The sequence below is a fragment of the Grampus griseus genome (assembly GCF_964374135.1).
Source record: "Grampus griseus genome assembly, chromosome: 7".
NCBI classification, from domain to species: Eukaryota; Metazoa; Chordata; class Mammalia; order Artiodactyla; family Delphinidae; genus Grampus; species Grampus griseus.
In genome coordinates this window covers 98,650,753-98,669,364 of record NC_139001.1, presented here as the reverse complement: position 1 = coordinate 98,669,364, position 18,612 = coordinate 98,650,753, and positions in this window count along the sequence as shown.

Genomic DNA, 18,612 nt, shown 5'->3' with positions numbered 1-18,612 from the left:
GTTTTTTTAAACTTTTGGCCACGTTGTGCAGCCAGGCCCTCGGCAGTGAAAGCATGGAGTACTAACCACTGGACCGCCAGGGAATTCCCTAAAACTACTGTTTTAAAGCACCTTTGGGTAGTCTGTAGAATTATTTTCCTAAAAAGTGCCCCATTTATTTCATTTTATAGTTCATTTCAATATGGAGAAAAGCCAAGAGTTAAATGATAACGAATCAGGTGAAAGTGGTGGTTAGCACATTTTTACTGGTTGAAAATTACCAAATGTCAGGTGGTGCTCTCAGCTCCCAGTGCTTCAAATGGAGCATTTGCAGGAAATGTCCTGGATGTGCTGGACCGGTGATGACTGTCAAGATCAATAGGCTCAAGTGAGGATAATCATGAAAACCTGACCTTTGCTATCCCACCACTATCAGGTAACCAGATTCCTTAGTAATTAGATGACGTTTGTTTGGTAGCAGCTTGAGATATAATTCATATACCACCCAATTCACCCATTTGAAGTACGCAATTCAATGGTTTTTATTTAATTCACAGAGTTGTGCAACCAGCACCACAGTCAATTTCAGAATTTTTCATCCACCTCTTTGCTGTTACTTCCCACTCCCCCGACCACCCCAGCCCTAAGCAATCACCAATCTACTTTTTATCTCTATATGTTTGCCTGTTCAGGACATTTCATGTAAATGGAATCATATAATATGTGGTAGTTTGTGACTGGCTTCTTTCACTTCATACAATGTTTTCAAGATTCATCCATGTTCCAGTGTGTATCTGTACTTCTTTCCTTTCTATGGCCAAATGACATTCCATTGTATAGATACACTACATTGTGTTTATCCATTCAGCAGTTGATGGACATTTGGGCTGTTTCCACCTTTTGGTTATTATGGATAATACTACTATGAATATTTGCGTGTAAGTTTTTGTGTGGACATATGTTTTCATTTCTCTTGGGTATAGGCTTGGAAGTAGAATTGTTGGGTCAAATGGTAACTTGAGGACTGTTTTCTAGAGTGGCTGCACCGTTTTACATTTTGACCAGCAATGTACAAGTGTTCCAATTTCTCCACATTCTCAATACCACGTGTTTTTCTTTCTTTTTATTTTCCATTATAGCCATACTGGTAGTTTGAACTGGTATCTCATTGTGTGTGGTTTTTTTTTGTTTGCTTGTTTGTTTTGCTTTTAGGGTCTATGTTTTAATTTTTTTAAATTGTGGCAAAATATGCATAACATAAAATTTACCATTGGAACCATTTTCAGTGTACAGTTCATGGGCATAAAGTATATTCAATTATTGTGCATTACTGTGGCTTTGATTTGCATTTCCCTGATGACTGATGACGTTGAGCATCTTTCCCTGTGCTTGTTTGGCCATTTGTATATCTTCTTTAGAGAAAGGTCTATGCAAGTTCTTTACTTATTTTTTAATTGTGTTATTTGTGTTGTTGAATTGTAACTATTCTTTCTGTAGTCTGGATAATGGATCTTGATCAGATAAGTGGTTGGCAAATATTGTCTCCCATTCGGTAGGTTTTCTTTTCACTTTTTGGGTAGTTTTCTCTGATGCAGAGAAGTTTTAAATTTTGATGAAGTTCAGTTTATCTATTTTTTCTTTTGTGGCTTGTGTTTCTGGTATCATATCTAGGAATCCAATGCCAAATATAACAGCATGAAGATTTACCCATGTGTTCTTCCAAGAGTTCTGTAGTTCGGCTCTTACATTCAGGTCTTTGTTCCATTTTGAGTTAATTTTTTTTTTTATAGTGTGAGGTAAGGTCACATCCTTTTTTAAAATTCCATGTTATATGTTAAAGAAATAAGGCAATTCCTATGAAAAACAATTTGGCAAAATGTCTATTACAAATGTATATCCCTCCCAGTTCTACTTCTAGGACTTTATCCTACAGAAACACCCTAAGGATGTATGTATAAGGTTATTCATTGACCCTTTTTTAAAAAATGCAAAGCACTGTGAATAACCCAAATGTCTACCAATTGAGACTTGAATAAATTGTGGAACAAATGGAATACTACAAGGCCATGAAAAAGAATGAAGGAAGCTCTTTATGTGCCAATGTGGAAGGCTCTCCAAAAAATATTATGCATTGAGAAAAAACAAGGTTTAGAACAGAATATTTTTTGTGTGTGAAAAATTGGAATAAATATCTATGTGCATATTCCTAACATACATAGAAAGAAACTCTAAGTTTTCATAAAAATCAAGAATAGTAGATTCCTGCAGTGAAGGTGGACATTGGATGCATAGGCAAGTGAGGGAGACTTATTCCTGCCTATGCTGAATGAGGTTAAAGTTGTGGTCTGTGGCAGTGAGACAGAGCAGCAGATTGGTCCCCAGGATGCTGAACTAATGACCTTGACCTCATTCACACAGTAATGAGCCAACATCACACGGAAGGATTCCAAAGGGAAAAGCTGTTTAGATCTGTCACTGAAAGAACAGAAACGTGTATGAATACACAGCATCATTGTTTTACAAGTAAGGACCTTATGCTAAACTCTGTTCTCTAGGCGATGGGTGGTAGGTGCCCTTGAAAAGCATAACCCTCCCTACCACAATCATATCTGTCCTTTAGCCTGGAGAAATCAAACAGAGATGAAAACCTCACCATTGGTGTTCCACCCAGGTTGACTCTAATGACAATTTTGGAGAGCTTACTCTTGTCTTGAAGCATTTCTAAAATTGTCTCTTGGCGTTTCTTTCTCACCTCGTTGAAAAACATTTGCGGTCATATTCTGTTTTTGCTGAAAGAGTGCTCTCCTCTTCGATGTGAAGTTCTCCATTGAAAATACATTTCCCCTTTCTAACTCTGTGGTTAGTACTGCAACAGGGGCAAAACTGGTCTCAGACACACGAACTTGAGGCAGGAAACCCCAAAACACACCATGGTGCCCATGTGCCTTTTAACTCTTTTGATGTGTAGTAGACCAGATGACCTGTGCTCTCATGTGATTGTGAGGGATTCTGTAAACTGGATTGGCATTCCGGGAACTAATGTCACACATGGCAAAAGCTGGAGGTGCACAGTGTGAAGAAGGCGTGAGCCAAATTCCTTCTGCTTTTATTCTCCTTTGAGTATGAACCAAAAATATCAACTTCTTAAGTGGGAAACCATGAAATCCAGTCCTCAGAGAAGTGGTTGGGGAAGAGGGGGCATATCAGTATAATAAAATCAAACTTGAGAAAGCAAAATCTCTTTATTATAATAAATATAATAAAATACCACGCAGTCCTTTCCTAACTCTGGATAAAGATACATCTTCAAAGAGACAAACTCCAGAATAAATCTGAGTCATCAGAGAAGCTCTCAGCAAACGAATGGCTTCTTTAAAAGACCTAGGATGAGTGAGCCCACTTGTAACCAGCAGCTAAGAGGAAAGCTGTCTAGCTAAGCAGGAAGATACCCTCATTTTCATGATGGAAGTTCTGGATACTCTCCATCCCCGCTCAGGTGGCAATGAGGTGAAAGGAGTAGTAGGAGACTTTGAAGTCTTGGATTGCTGCTGCCCAGAATCCCTTTTCGCCTCTAATAGTGCAGGAGCTGTGAAGGAAAAGGGAGCCTCTGTGAGCCAGTTGGCAGTTGGAAGCTCCATTCTGAAAATCGGGAGTGAGCTCTGGATGGAAGTGAGGCATGTAACCCCACCGCGTTGCTCCCATCTTGTGGTTGATGTAAGACACCGTAGGCATCCTTTCTACTTCAAGTGGAATCCTTTATTGTTTAGTTTATTTTTAAACTTTATGGTTTAAAAAAGGGCCAATCATTACACTTTCACATTGGGGTCAATTTTACCAATTGCATTTTACCCTCTGTGTTTGAAAACTTGAAGGCAATTGAAAATATTTCTTCACCCCTCATCTCCATAAATCACTAAAATGTAGCCAGTTTTTTCTTGGTGGAGTTAAGCTTTTCTTTGAATTTTTACAGAGGACTTAAAAGGAAGATGGAAGGACTCTTGTTTAACCTTCTACTCATTGCTGGCTTTCTCTTATCTTTAATGAGTAAGCCACCAGCCTCTTCTGAAAAATCTTCAGGGATATGAGCTCACCTCTGCCAAAGAGAAGTCCGATTCACTGTTGGATAGCTCTCTGGTTTAACGCGTTTCCTTGCATTTCACTGATGTTTGCTTCCTCGGTGTTGCCCCGCTGAACAAGGCGGATTCCTTTTTCTCATGACGGCCCTTCAGATAGGAAAGATGGTTCTCATCTTATGAACACTCTGTGAGCTATTTGCAGTCTGGGCAAGTGGTGCCTTTCCCTGGGATTGTGGCCCCATCTGCCATACTGGTCTTCAAGCTGTCAATCTCACCTGCAATTAGTCTTGTACCTTGTTGCTAGATTTATCCAAAAGCAGCTTTACCTTTATCAATCACTCGTTGAAAATCAGCACAAGGTCCCTGTTTTCTTAAGACCAATTTCAAGCCAAGTTTTTTTTCCCAACCAGCCTCACGGGTCTATTAAACCTCGTGTCTCTATTTCCCAACAAAGCCATTCTGCTCTGGTGAGGCCAACATGAGCAATGGTTCCCCAATCTACTTTGCCCATCTATGCTTCTGACCTGAGACTTCCTGGTGGTTCGTTATCCGGCAAGCTTTAAGTTGGCTTCTCCCAAATTGTAATTCTGTGTGGACTTAAGGGTTTGCCTTTTCCGTAAAGCCTATCCTAGACAACGCTGGTTTACAACGATGTGACATGTATTTTGAATGCTTTCTCATAGGTGAACGTCTCAGGTCAGGTCCCCTAGGAAACAAACGTTGAAATGGAGATTTGTGTACAGGAAGTTTACAGGAGATGTTCTCAGACATAACATCTGGGAGGAAATAAGGAAAGCAAGATTGGATAAAGGGAAACTTTGAACTGTGATGCAGTTTGAACAGAGGCTGTAGCCAAATCGTGGGGCACCCTGGAGCTGGGGTGGGCCTTCAGAGTCATCCCCCACTGAGGCACGGGCCAGCCTTTTTATTCTGTCCACACCAGTCACTGAATGTGAGCTGCCCCAGGAAGAAGCATAAACCAAGCGGGCAGCTTCATTCTACCGAGAACAATTTCTGGGAAGGGACTCTCCTGAGTCCTGAAGAAGTAACCCTCCCTGGAGCTGGGAAATGAGTGCCCCAGCCCTGAGGCAGAATCTAGGTGGCAATCCATAGCATCTCGGCAATGTACAATTAATAACAACCTAGCTCACACTCACCTAGATGCACGTGAGTTTAAGGTGATTGCAAAGTACCACCTGGTGAGAACCACTGTTCTAGCTTTTGGGGGGGCGGCTCTATGGGCCGAGGATTGGGATGTTCTTTACTACTTAACACAGTGCCCATGGAGAGGGGACAGGCGGATATGGGTCATAATAGCTAAAGAGGGTTAAAAATGGAAATGCCATTAATATTGTATGCAGTCTGGATGTAGGTTTTGCCTTAAATATTAGGAAATTCCTACCATTTGATTGTAAGAAAAAAATGTCTGAATATAATCCAATTGATTCCAGGCTTTGGAAAGTTGATTCATTTCATTTTATTGGTAGTATTACCGTGTATAGTATATGTATTGGCATGCTATATACAGAAAAATACACGGATCCTAAGGGCACAGCTGGATAAACTTTAGTGAATACACTTCTCTATCCAGTACCCAAATCAAGAAAGACAAGTTTACCATTGCGCAGAAGTCCCCATGTGCCCCCCCTGCAGTCCCCATCCCCTGAGAAGATTAACCTCATCCTGACCTAATCATGGTTAGTAAACTTGCTCTTGATGTTGTTATAAATGAGTTGCACCGTGTGTAGTCTTCTGTGGCTGGCTTCTTTTTCTCTATGTTATGTTTGTGAAAGTCATCCATGTTGTTATGTGTAGTTGGAAGCCATTCATTCTCACTATTGTATAGTATTCCATTATAGATGTACTACAATTCACCTGTTACCAACCAGGGTTTTTTTTTTTTTTTTTTTTTTTTTTTTTTTTTTAATCATTTCATGTGCTTCTTGGCCATCTTTCTTTTTTGGGGGGGCTGCATTGAGTCTTCCTTGCTGCACGCGGGCTTTCTCTAGTTGCGGCGAGTAGCGGCTACTCTTCATTGCAGTGCACTTGCTTCTCATTGCGGTGGCTTCTCTTGTTGTGGAGCAGGGGCTCTAGGTGCACGGGCTTCAGTAGTTGCGGCACATGGGCTCAGTAGTTGTGGTGCACGGGCTTCGTTGCTCCACGGCATGTGGGATCTTCCCGGACCGGGGCTCGAACCCATGTCCCCTGCGTTGGCAGGCGGATTCTTAACCACTGCACTACCAGGGAAGCCCCCCAACTAGGGTTCTTGGACTCTTTAATTAGCAGAAATTGATAAAAGAGGCCAGACAAGAAATTCAGACAAGGCTTTATTGAGACTGGTGCTGAAGCAGGAGGGAGCACAGAGAAGTAACAGTTTCCCTTGCTCACTCCCTGAGTGTGTGTGGGGGGTGCAAACTAGTTCCTTATATGGGGTGAGGGTAGAGGTGTGTCCAGAGGTCGGGCTGAAGGGGTGGCTTAGGGGGTCTGCCCACCCCTTTGGTGGTGCTGTGTGCAGGGATCATGCAAAGTTCCCTGCCTTTGCTCCTGGCTCCTCAGAAGTGGCAGGTGGATTTGGTCTTTTTGTATCTCGTTGTTCATAATTTGCCCCAACTGGGCATGAGCACAGTTATGTTGGTCTCTTATAGTTTCTTTGTATTCTGTTGCTTGAGGAGATGTTTGTCCAGGAGCAAGCACTGCAGCAAAGGGTCCCAGGTCCCAGCCTGTCTCACCTCTGTTCTACAATACCTGGACATTTGGTTGTTTCCAGTTTGAGGCTATCATAAATAGTGAGGCTATGCACATTCTTGTACCTATGTTTCAGTGAAGACGTATATGCACGTCTGTTCTCTCTTTACCTAAGACTAGAACTGCTGAACTCTACGTATACGTATGATTAGTTTTCAGAGATATTGCCAAACAGTTTTCCAAAGTGGTTGTGCCAATTTACAACAGACCAGCACTGCGTGACGGTTCTAATTGCTTCACATGCTTGCCACCATGTGCTTTTATCTGTCTCTTTCACTTTAGCTATTCTGGTGGGTGACTGTGGTTTTAATTTGAATTTTCCTGATGACTAGAGCATTCTTTTAATGTTTATTGGGCATTGCCCCCAAAGACCGCTAAAGTCTTCTGCCCATTTTTCTATTGGGTTGTCTGGGCAAAGGGTTCTTTGTGGTGTGACATCATGAATATATATTTATTAACATGTAAAGATGCCCATGATAGAGTAAGAGGAAAACAAAGATTATAATGGTTATAATGCAGCTAGTTTACTATAACCATATTTTTATTTATAATTATATAAACTTGAAGGATAATACACTAAATTATGAACCATAGCTCTCTCTGGTTGGGAAGATTATAGATAATTTTTTTTTTAATGCATTATTTATTTATTTATTTTTAGCTTGTTGGGTCTTCATTGCTATGCGCAGGCTGCCCACTGTGGTGGCTTCTCTTGTTGTGGAGCACGGGCTCTAGGCGCGCGGGCTTCAGTAGTTGTGGCTCGCGGGCTCTAGAGTTCAGACTCAGTAGTTGTGGTGCACGGGCTTAAGTTGCTCCACAGCATGTGTGATCTTCCAGGACCAGGGATCGAACCCCTGTCCCCTGCATTGGCAGGCGGATTCTTAATCACTGTGCCACCAGGGAAGTCCCTATAGATAATTTTAACTCTCTACTTTATAACTACCCTTATTTATTTATTTATTTATTTTGCGGTACGCGGGCCTCTCACTGTTGTGGCCTCTCCTGTAGCGGAGCACAGGCTCCGGACGCGCAGGCCCAGCGGCCATGGCCCACGGGCCCAGCCACTCCGCGGCACGCGGATCCTCCCGGACCGGGGCACGAACCCGCGTCCCCTGCATCGGCAGGCGGCCCCCCAACCACTGCGCAACCAGGGAAGCCCAAACTACCCTTATTTGTTATTGTCTAAATTTGTTTTAATAACAAGCATGGATCACTTTTACAGTCTGGAAAAACAACAGAGCTGTTTTCATTGGGAAGCAAACAAACCCGAAGAGGAAACAACAGCTTGTCAGCATGTGCTGGTTTGGCTCAGCCATCAGCTTCTTTTCATCTGGGACATTGAGAGGCACTGAGGAAAAGTGTCCTCTCTGAGCATGCTTTGAAAGTTTGGGTTAGAAGAAGCGAGTGTGAAAATGAAGGATCGTTTTCCTCCCCCAACAGCTATGTGCTCCCTGGACCCCACTGAGCCCAGGAGATGATCCTGCCGTAAGGCTGGCTAATTACTTAAATTGCCTTTCTTTGTGGGAGCGAACCTCCCCAGCGACAGAGACTAAACTTATTTGGTCTGATTGCGGGAGCCCCTGCTGTTAGCTGGGATGAGGAAAGCACATTATTACACTGTTTAAGGGTAATGTCTTTGTTTACATTTTGCAAGGCAAACAGGGTTACTTCCAGTCTTTCAACCCGGAGGTCTACAAAAACCAGGACGGGGAAACAGGCGACCCAGCCTCCCTCCTTCCATACCTCCCTCGCCGGTTTCGTTTGGTCCTACTAACCCATAAACCAAAAACATAACGTCAAACCAACCTACCCGCTAACATACAGCTTTAAAATTTTTTGGAAACGATTTCAATTTATAAAAAAGTTGCGAGTATAGTACAAAGAACATTTTTTCCCCTGAACCACTTGAGGGTAAGTTGCCCACATGATTCTCCATCACTCCAAATATTTTAGTGACTACAAAGAAGGGCATCCTCCTTCATAACCGCAATACAATCATTAAGATTGGGAAATTAACATCGACATATTACCACCATCCAGATTCAGGTTTTTTCAATTGTTCCAATAATGTCCTTTATAGCCAAAAGCTGTGGTTACAGGCGTACGTATTGCATTTATAGCTGGGTTTTTGATGATTATATTGAGGACCTGCACCTCTTTAAGATCCGAGGAGCTATTGGCCGGGCCGCCCTCCTCCCCCTCCCCCACCCGCCCCGCCCCACGAGGGGAGGGAGGCCACAGGCAGAGCGGTGGGTGCTTGCGCTGGAGGGGTGCAGATGCACGAAGAGGGCTGTGTCGCTGTCCCAGCAAACAAGGTCAGGCTCTGGACGGGAAGCAGGGTGGAGACAGGGATGAGGGCCAGAGAATCCTCTTGGGGCAGGGACAGCACCCAGAGAATGTCAGCTTAGCCCCACATAAAACTCCCCATCTCCCCCTTTTTCTCTTCTGCATGTACAGTAATCCCCCCTTACCCATGGGTGATACGTTCCAAGGTCCCCAGTGGATTCCTGAAACCCCGGAGAGGGGTGAACCCTACATATGCTGTGTTTTTCCTGTACTAACGGGCAGGTAGCGTTTACGCCCTGTAGACGGCTGAACAAAGGGGTGATTCTCAAACGCTAGGACATAGCAGGACTGCAAGAGATTTCATCAGGCTACTCAGAACAGCTCGCAATTTGAAACTTCTGTTTCTGGAATTTTCTATGTCACTGAAACTGCAGAAAGCAAAAACGCAGCTGAGGAGGGACCACCTTTGTCTCTCCTTCCCCTGACTGTTGCCAAATCTGGCTCCCTGTGCATTGATGCCGAATAAAAATACGGAGACAGAGAATTGGAAGATAAGAAATGGAGAGGCTTTTTATTTTCTTTGCCAGGCAAAGGGAAGACACTAGGCTAATGCCTCAAGAACTGTGCTCCCCTCCTTGGGGAATCAAAGAAGATTTTATACGTGGGGCTCACAGTCTGGGGTATATGATAAGGATCAAAAGTAGTGAAGGTCTTGCATTTCTTTTCTTCTGCAAATTCATGGCCAAAGCTGGCATCAGGTGGCTCAGCACCTGTGTCTGGTGTCCCTGAAGATGTCGGCCCGTGACCTTTCTGAAATGAAGAGTGCTACAAGGGAGTGTAGGGGGAGAAGGAATGCCAGGTGCAAAGGGTAATTTGTATGGAGTCAGAGAGTAATCAGCTTTGGGAAGGACAAGTCTAGCTACAAGCGCTTGTTGGTAGTAACAGCTAAAGAATAAGGTAGTAACAGCTAAAGAATAACCAAGGTTGCTTAACTCTTTCAGGCCTGTTTATGTTGTTTCCCCAGCCTGTTCATTGTTTCCTTATTTTTCCTGGTTATCATGAAAAAAAACCCTCATTTCTATTTTTGTTGGCAACATGACCCTTTGTTCACCCCCCTCTTTTTAAAAAAGTTTTTATTTATTTATTTATGGCTGCATTGGGTCTTCGTTGCGGCGAGCAGGGGCTACTCTTTGTCGCAGTGCACGGCCTTCTCGTTGCAGTGGCTTCTCTTGTTGCGGAGCACAGGCTCTAGGCGCATGGGCTTCAGTAGTTGTGTCACACGGGCTCAGTAGTTGTGGTTTGTGGGCTCTAGAATGCAGGCTCAGTAGCTGTGGCGCACGGGCTTAGTTGCTCCGCGGCATGTGGGATCTTCCTGGATCAGGTCTTGAACCCATATCCCCTGCATTGGCAGGTGGATTCTTAACCACTGCGCCACCAGGGAAGCCCCATCCTACCTCTTACTAAATCTATTTTAAGGAGTGAGGCAAAAACGGCAAAACGTATCATGTTTCTATCTTTATTTTCTAGAAATACTACAGTCTTGGTGGATTTGTTGCCTCCTTCCTGCCTGTGTTTCTTTGTGAGTTGGCCACCACTGCGACTTTCTGGCAGGTGAGTCTCATGAAGGCATAGGCGATATTTCTTTCTTTAAATTCCTTCTAACTCTTCCTTCTCAGGCTCCTTGGGGATGTGTATTCTACAAGGTTCTGTCCTGTCCCACTTGCTCTTAATTTTCTCATGATCTCATTCAGTCCCATGATTTCAGCCCTGTGCATGATTTCCAAATCTGCAATCTTCAAACTGACATCTGTCTGAGCTCCAGGGTTGCATTTCCAATTGCCTGTCAAACTCAACCAGACTTCCTAGTGATATTTTACACCCCGAGAGCAGCTCAGCCTACCAACTTCTGATGTGAAAACTCGTGGTACTTTTGATTCCTTTCTCTCCTTCACCCACCCCTTCCAAGCTTTAGCAAATTGTCATTATTCCTTTAAAATGTTTTTTTTTATCTTTCTGTGCCCATTCCCACATCACTTGTTTCTGCAGCATTTAATACACATATGTTAACTTTTCTATTTCTTTTCTAATATTTTTTACTTTTAATTAGTTTTAAGGCTTTCTTGAGATTTAGTGTTCATGCAAAAAAATTCACCCAAGGTAAGTATACTGTTCAATTATTTTTGCAAATGGGGAGAGTCACGCAACCATCCAGTTTTAAGACATTTCCATCAACTCAGAAAGTTCCTTTGTGTCCCTTTACAGTTACTTCTCATTCTAACCTCAGGCTAAGGCAACCAGTGATCTGCTTTTTAGTTCTGTAGATTTGCCTTTCCTAGAAATTTCATATAAATGGAACTATGCAATATGTTGTCTTTTGTGTCTGGCTTCTTTCATTTAGCATAATGACTTTGAAGTTTATCCATGTTGTAGTATTAGTAGATTGTTCCTTTTCAGTACTAAATAGCATTCCGTTGTATAGGTATACCACATTTAGTTTATCTGTATACCAGTTGATTGACTTTTGGGTTATTTCCAGTTTTTTCTTATTATGAATAATGCTACTTTGTATATTCACGTGTAAGTCTTTGTGTAGACATATGCCTTCATTCCTTTTCAGTAGGTACTTAGGAGTAGAATTGCTATATCATTTGTGAAGTATACGTTCCACTTTTTAAGAAACTTTCCAACTATTTTCCTAAATGTTACACCGTTTTAGAATCTTGCCACCACTTGGTATTGTCAGTTTCTTAACTGTAGCCCTTATAGTGGGTGGACAGTGAGTTGTATCTTATTGTGATTTAATTTGCATTTCCCTAATGAGTAACGATGTTGAGCCATTCATATTTTTTCTCGGGTGATATGTCTACTAAAGTTGTTTGCATATTTTTTAATTGCCTTCTAATTATCGAGCTGTAAGAATTCTTTTCTTGATCAGGATACAAATCCTTTATCAAATACATGATTTGCTAATAATCTCTCCATGTGTATGGTTTATCTTTTTTTTTTTCTTAATGGTATCTTTTGAAGAGCAAAAGTTCTAAATTTTGTTGAAGTGCAATTTATCAATATTTTCTTTTATGGATCTTGCTTTTCATGTCAAATCTAAGAGCTCTATGCCTAACCCAAGGCCACAAAGATTTTCTCCTGTGCTTTTTTAGACATTTTATAGTTTTAGATCTACACTGAAGTCTATGCTCCATTTAAGTTAATATCTGTGTATGGTGTGAGGTAAGGACTAAATTTTTTTATTTGCATATTCATATTCAATTGTATTAGCACTATTTGTTGAAAAAACTATCTTTTCTACAGCAGATTGTCTTGACATCTTTGTTGAAAATAGAAATAAATTGTCCATTAATGTAGGGGTATATTTCTGTACTCTCTATTCTGTTCCATTGATTAATATATCTATCTTTATACCAATACCACACTTTCTTGATTACTGTATTTTATAGTAAATTTTGATATGAGGTAATGTGAATCCTTTAATTTTGCTTTTCTTATTCAAACTTATATTGGCTAGTTCAGGTCTTTTGCATTTTCATATACAGTTTAGCATCAGCTTGCTAGTTTCTATAAAAACAATCCTGCTGGGTTTTGATAGGGATTGCATTTGAATCTACAGATCAATTTGGGCAAAACTGCCATCTTCACAATATTGAGTTTTCCAACCTGTAAACATGATATGTCTCTCCATTTCTTTAAATCTTTTGAAGTTCTCAGTGTATGGCTCTTACCCTTATTTTGTTAGTATTTCTCTAAGTGTTTTATTCTTTTTATGACTATTGCAACTAGAATTTTTTCTTAATTTCATTTGTAGATTGTTTGTTGCTTGTATTCTGCAATGTTGATAAACTTATTACTTTTAGTAGGTTTATTGTACATTCCATCAGAGTTTTGATATTCATATTTTGTGAATAAGGACAATTTTACTCCTTCCTTTCCCAATCTGGTTGCCTTTTTATTTATTTTTTTTATTTGGTTGTGCCGGCTCCTTAGTTGCAGCTCGTGGGCTCCTTAGTTGCTGCTCATGGGCTCCTTAGTTGCAGCATGCAGTCTCCTTAGTTGTGGCATGCAAACTCTTAGTTGTGGCATACATGTGGGATCTAGTTCCCTGGCCAAGGGTCAAAGCCGGGCCCCCTACATTGGGAGCTCAGAGTCTTAACCACTGAGCCACCAGGGAAGTCCCCTGGTTGTTTTTTATTTCTTGCTCTAGCGTATTCCTGGGTAAAGGCTTCAGTAACTTTTTCAATAGAAGTGGTAAGAACAGACATCCTTGTCTTATTCCTGATCTTAGGAAGGAAGCTTTCACTCTTTCACCCGTAAGTATAACACAGCTGTAGGATTTTTTAGAAGCTCTTTAAAAGGTTGAGGAAGTTCTAGTTTTTGTCTAGAACTTTATGGAGAGTGTTTTTGTTTGCTTGTTTTTTAATCATGAATAGGTATTGAATTTTGTCAAATGCTATTCCTATAGCTGCTGAGATGATCATGTGATTTTTTTGTCCATTCTATTAATATGATATATAATATTAATTTATTTTTAGATGTTAAATCAACCTTACTTTCCTGAAGTAATTCCCACTTGGTTATCATGTGTAATCAAAATATATGTATTTATATATTTAGTTTGCTAATATTATTTTCATAAATTTTGTATCAGTTTTCATGAGGGATGTTGGTCTTTAGTTTTCTCTACTTCTGATATATCTGTCTTTGATATCTGGGTGATAATCCTGGCCTCATAGAATGAGTTGCAAAGTATTTGTTCCTTATCCATTGTTATAGGTTGAATTGTGTCCCTTCCTCAAATTCATGTGTTAAAGTACTAACCACTAATACCTCAGATTGTGACCTAATTTGGAGATAGGATCTTCACAGAGGTAATCAACTTAAAATGAGATCATTAGGATGGGCCCTAATCTAATATGACTGGTGTCCTTATAAGAAGGAGAAATTTGCACAGAGACACAGACAGAGGGAAGACAAGGTGAAGACATAGGGAGAAAACAGGCCATCTACAAGCCAAGGAGAGAGGCCTGAACATACCCTTCCCTCACAGCCTCAAAAGGAACCATCCCTGCTCACACCTTGATCTCAGACGTCTAGTCTCCAGACTGTGAGACAATACATCTCTGTTGTTTAAGCCATTCAGTTTGGGATACTTTTTTATGGCAGCCCTAGCAAACTAATACATATATTTTCTGAAAGAGTTTGTGTAGGATTGGTATATCTTCTTCCTTAAAGATGTGAGAAAATTTACCAGTAAAGTCATCTGGGCCTGGGCTTTTCTTTGTGGGAAAATTTTTAATTACTAATTCAATTTTTAATTTGTTATTGATCTTTCCATTTCATCTACATTGTGTAATTAGCTGGCCTAAAGTAGTTTATAATACTCTCATAATTCTTTCAATTTCTGTCAGATCAGTAATTATATCCCCTTTTCATTCCTGATTTTAGTAATTTATATTTTATCTCTTTTTTCTTTGTCAGTCTAGTGACAGTTTTATCAATTTTATTCTTTTCAAAGAATCGACTTGATTTTGTTGATTTCTTTCTCTATTTTTATTTTATTGATTTCCACTCTGATCTTTATTGTTTCCTTCCATGTAATTACTTTAGGTTTGATATGCTCTTCTTTTTCTACCTTGGATTATTGATTATAGATCTTCTAATTTTCTCATTTAAGCATTCAGTGCTGTAAGTTTTCTTCTAAGCATTGCATTACCTGCACTCATACATTTTAGTATGTTTGGGCTTTAAAAAAATATTTTCTAATTAAACTTGTGATTTCTTCTTTGACTCATGTGTTACTTAGAAGTATATTTTTCAAAATTTTGAAGGTTGTCCCAATTTTTCTGTATCTGATTTCCAATTTAGTTCTATCATGGTTGAAGAATATATTTTGTACGGTTTTAATCCTTTTAAGTTTACTGAGATTAGTTTTATAATTTAACATATGATCTACCTGGAAAATATTCCCTGTGGATTGAAACCATTGTGTAATCTTCTATATATGTTATCAATAATTGGGTACAGTTGGTTGGTTGTTGTTTATGTCTTCTATATCATTATTAATTTTATTTTTAGTTTAACTGCTGAGAAAAGGAACTTGAAATCTCCAATTATAATTACTAAATTGTTTATTTCCATTCTGTCAGTGTTTGCTTCATGTATTCAGTACTCTGTTATTAGTTCCTTGTATATTTATAATTCTTATAGATTCCTGATGTTTTAGTCCTTTTATCATTACTTGATGTCCCTCTTTAGTAATATGTTTTTGTCTTAAATTCTATTTTTTTCTGATATTAATGTAGGTATTTATAATTGTTTGCGTGACATATGTCTTTCTCGCATTATTTTTCTTTCCATCTATTTGTGTTTTTGAATCTAAAGTATCTTTCTTAAAGGTAGCATATAGTTGGAACTTGCTTTTCTAAACCAGGCTGATAATGATTGTCTTTTGATTAAAGAGTTTAATTCATTCACACTTAATATAATAATAGATATGGTCAGACTTACATCTGCCATTTTGCTGTTTGCTTTCTGTTTGTCTCATGTCTTTTTTGTCCCTCTGTTCCTCTTTTGCTGGCTTCTTTTGTGTTAAATATTTTTAGCATGCCATTTAAATTCCTATGTTGTTTTATTAACTATTCTTTAAAATTAATTTTCTAGTGGTGCTCTAGGTTACAATATATATGTAAACTTACTACAATGTGCTTCAGTTTAATAATGACCATTCTGGTAAAATACAGCAACTTGGTTCCAATATAGCTCTAATTCTTCCTCTCTCTTTTGTGCTATTATTATTATTATTATTTTTTTTTTTTTTTTGCGGTACATGGACCTCTCACTGTTGTGGCCTCTCCTGTTGTGGAGCACAGGCTCTGGATGCGCAGGCTCAGTGGCCATGGCTCACGGGCCCAGCCGCTCCGCGGCATGTGGGATCCTCCTGGACCGGGGCACGAACCCGTGTCCCCTGCATCTGCAGGCGGACTCTCAACCACTGTGCCACCAGGGAAGCCCTGCACTATTATTGCCATATATATTGTATCTATATACAACACAAATCCAACAGTACAGAATTATAATTATTGCTTTATGCAATCACTTTTTAAAAGAAATTAAGGGAGAAAAGAGAACAATACCTGTTTATAGAGTCTTTTATGTTTACCCAATATTTATAATTTCCAATGCTCTTCATTTCTTTTTGTGAATTCAAGTTATCTGATATCATCTTCTTTTAGCCTGAAAGTCTTCCTTTACTATTTCTTAGGAGGCAGTTCTGATGGCTACAAATTCCCTATTTTTGTTTATCTTTGAATGACTTTATTTTGCCTTCATTTTTGATAGATAGTTTTGCTATATATATTAGTTAAGACTCTTTCTTTCATTCTGCTGCCTTGCGGCCTCCATTTTTCCTGATGGAAAGTTAGCTGATGTACATGTTGTTGTTCTCCTGTACATGACAGTCGTTTTTCTCTTACTGAACTCAAGATTTTCTCATTGTCTTTGGCTTTCAGCAATTCGACTATGATGTGTGAATCTCTGTGTTTATCTTACTTAGGTTTGTTGGATTCCTTGAACCTGCCACTAAATGTTTTTCAGCACCTTTAGGAAGTTTTCAAGAATTATTACTTTAAATTTTTTTCTACCTCTTTTTCTCTTTCCTCTCCTTCAGGACTCCTAATTCATGTGTGTTGGAATTCTTTCTGTTGTCCTAAGGGTCTCTGTGGGTCTGCTCATTTTCCTTCAATCTTTCTTCTCTGTATTCTTCTGAAAGGATAATTTTGATTATTCTATCTTCAAATTTATGAATTTTTTCCTTCTGTTATCTCACATCTACTCTCAAGCTCATTTTTCATTTTGTTTGTTATACTTTTCAACTCTAATTTTCATTTGGTTCCTTTTATAGTTGATATTTCTCTATTAAGATTCACTATTGTCAATTGTTGTTATAATATTTTCCTTTAATTCTTCTAACAAAGTTTCCTTTAATTCTTTATGCATAGTTATAGTAACTGCTTTGATGTCTTTGTCTGCTACTTTTAACATCTGAGCACAGTTAGAATGGATTTGTATTGACTGCTTTTATGCCTGAACATGATCACGCTTTTCTATTACTTTGTATGTTTCATAATTTTTGTTGAAAACTGACTTTTTAGGTAATATATTGATTTTTACCCCTGAGGTTTCTGACTGTCACCCATGAGGTTCTCTTTTGTTTCTTTTACTTTTGTACCTTTCCTGTAAATGGTAGAGTCTGTTGCCTTTGTGGTATGTGGCCACTGATGTCTTTGCTCAATTTTTTAAAATTCATTTTTATTTTTTTGGCCTGACTTCCTAGGGGTCACCTCTATGTCTGCATAGCTTAGTGATCAACCAATGATTTAGGCAGAAGTTGTGCTCATGTATCTTGAGTCTATAAAAGTTCTACCCTCTGCTAATCAATCTGTTTGTGGATTGAGGAGTGCATTCAAAGTTAAGCCAGTTCTCAAGTCTGCCTCGACTTTCACTTTATATTAAGCTCTCTCAAGTCTCCTCTGCACATGTGTAGTTCCCCAGTCAGCCAAAGATGTGTGGAGAGTGTATCTAGCCCTTGTAAAGCTTTCTCATTTCTAGGATCTTCCTATAAACTGGTTGGTCTGCCACAGCTAACCACAGCCTCAGGCTAGCAGACCTACAGGTTTTCCCCATTCTATTTTTTTTTCTAGTTTTGCTACTTTAACTAACAACACTACCAGTGAGAGTTTTTGCTCTCTGCCCCAAATAAAGTCTGCACCCAGGCAGCAAAGGGTAGATTTTCTCACCCAGCACTGCCCTAGTAGTAAAACCTACTGTCATTGCCAGCTGAGCTAGGTGGGGGATCAGAGCTCCTCAGGCAAGAAGCCTCAGATTCCTGCTGTTATTAGCTATAATTTGAGCAGGTTTTCATGAATAAACACTTTGCAGTTACTTGTTTCTTGGGGAGAGGTTCTTCCAACCTTTTCCGGTCACCATAGCTAGATGTATCATCTGTAGTATGTTTATAGTTTTTTGGGGTTTTTTTTTTGCTTAAATCTTTAATCCTCCTGGAACTTTAATTTTGTTTATAGTTTGAGATAAGCGTCTAAGTTCACTTTTTTCCCAAATGAGTAGACAAATTTCCAAGCAACTTTTGGCTGATTAAACCCAGACCCAGGCTCAGTTGGTTTGTATATAATTTTTGAACGAGTAGAAGAAAATGGCATGTAGGTCCTCCAAATAAACTGAATCAACTCAATACGTCAAGATAAGATATAAGAATCTGTATGTGATAGATGAAATTAACCTGCAGAAAACTTCCCAGAAATTACTAATGTTTAGACTGTATTTAGAGCTGTGTCATGTCTGAGTTTGGTCCATTTATGACTCTAATAACTTGGCTTTTATATCCTGTCTACATCTTTTCCTGTATATAACCTCAGCCAACATTTTGGTTTTAGCTTTTCTACTCTCTGGATATATAGTTTTGACAACAATGCAGGGCCCTTATCATGAGTGAATCCAG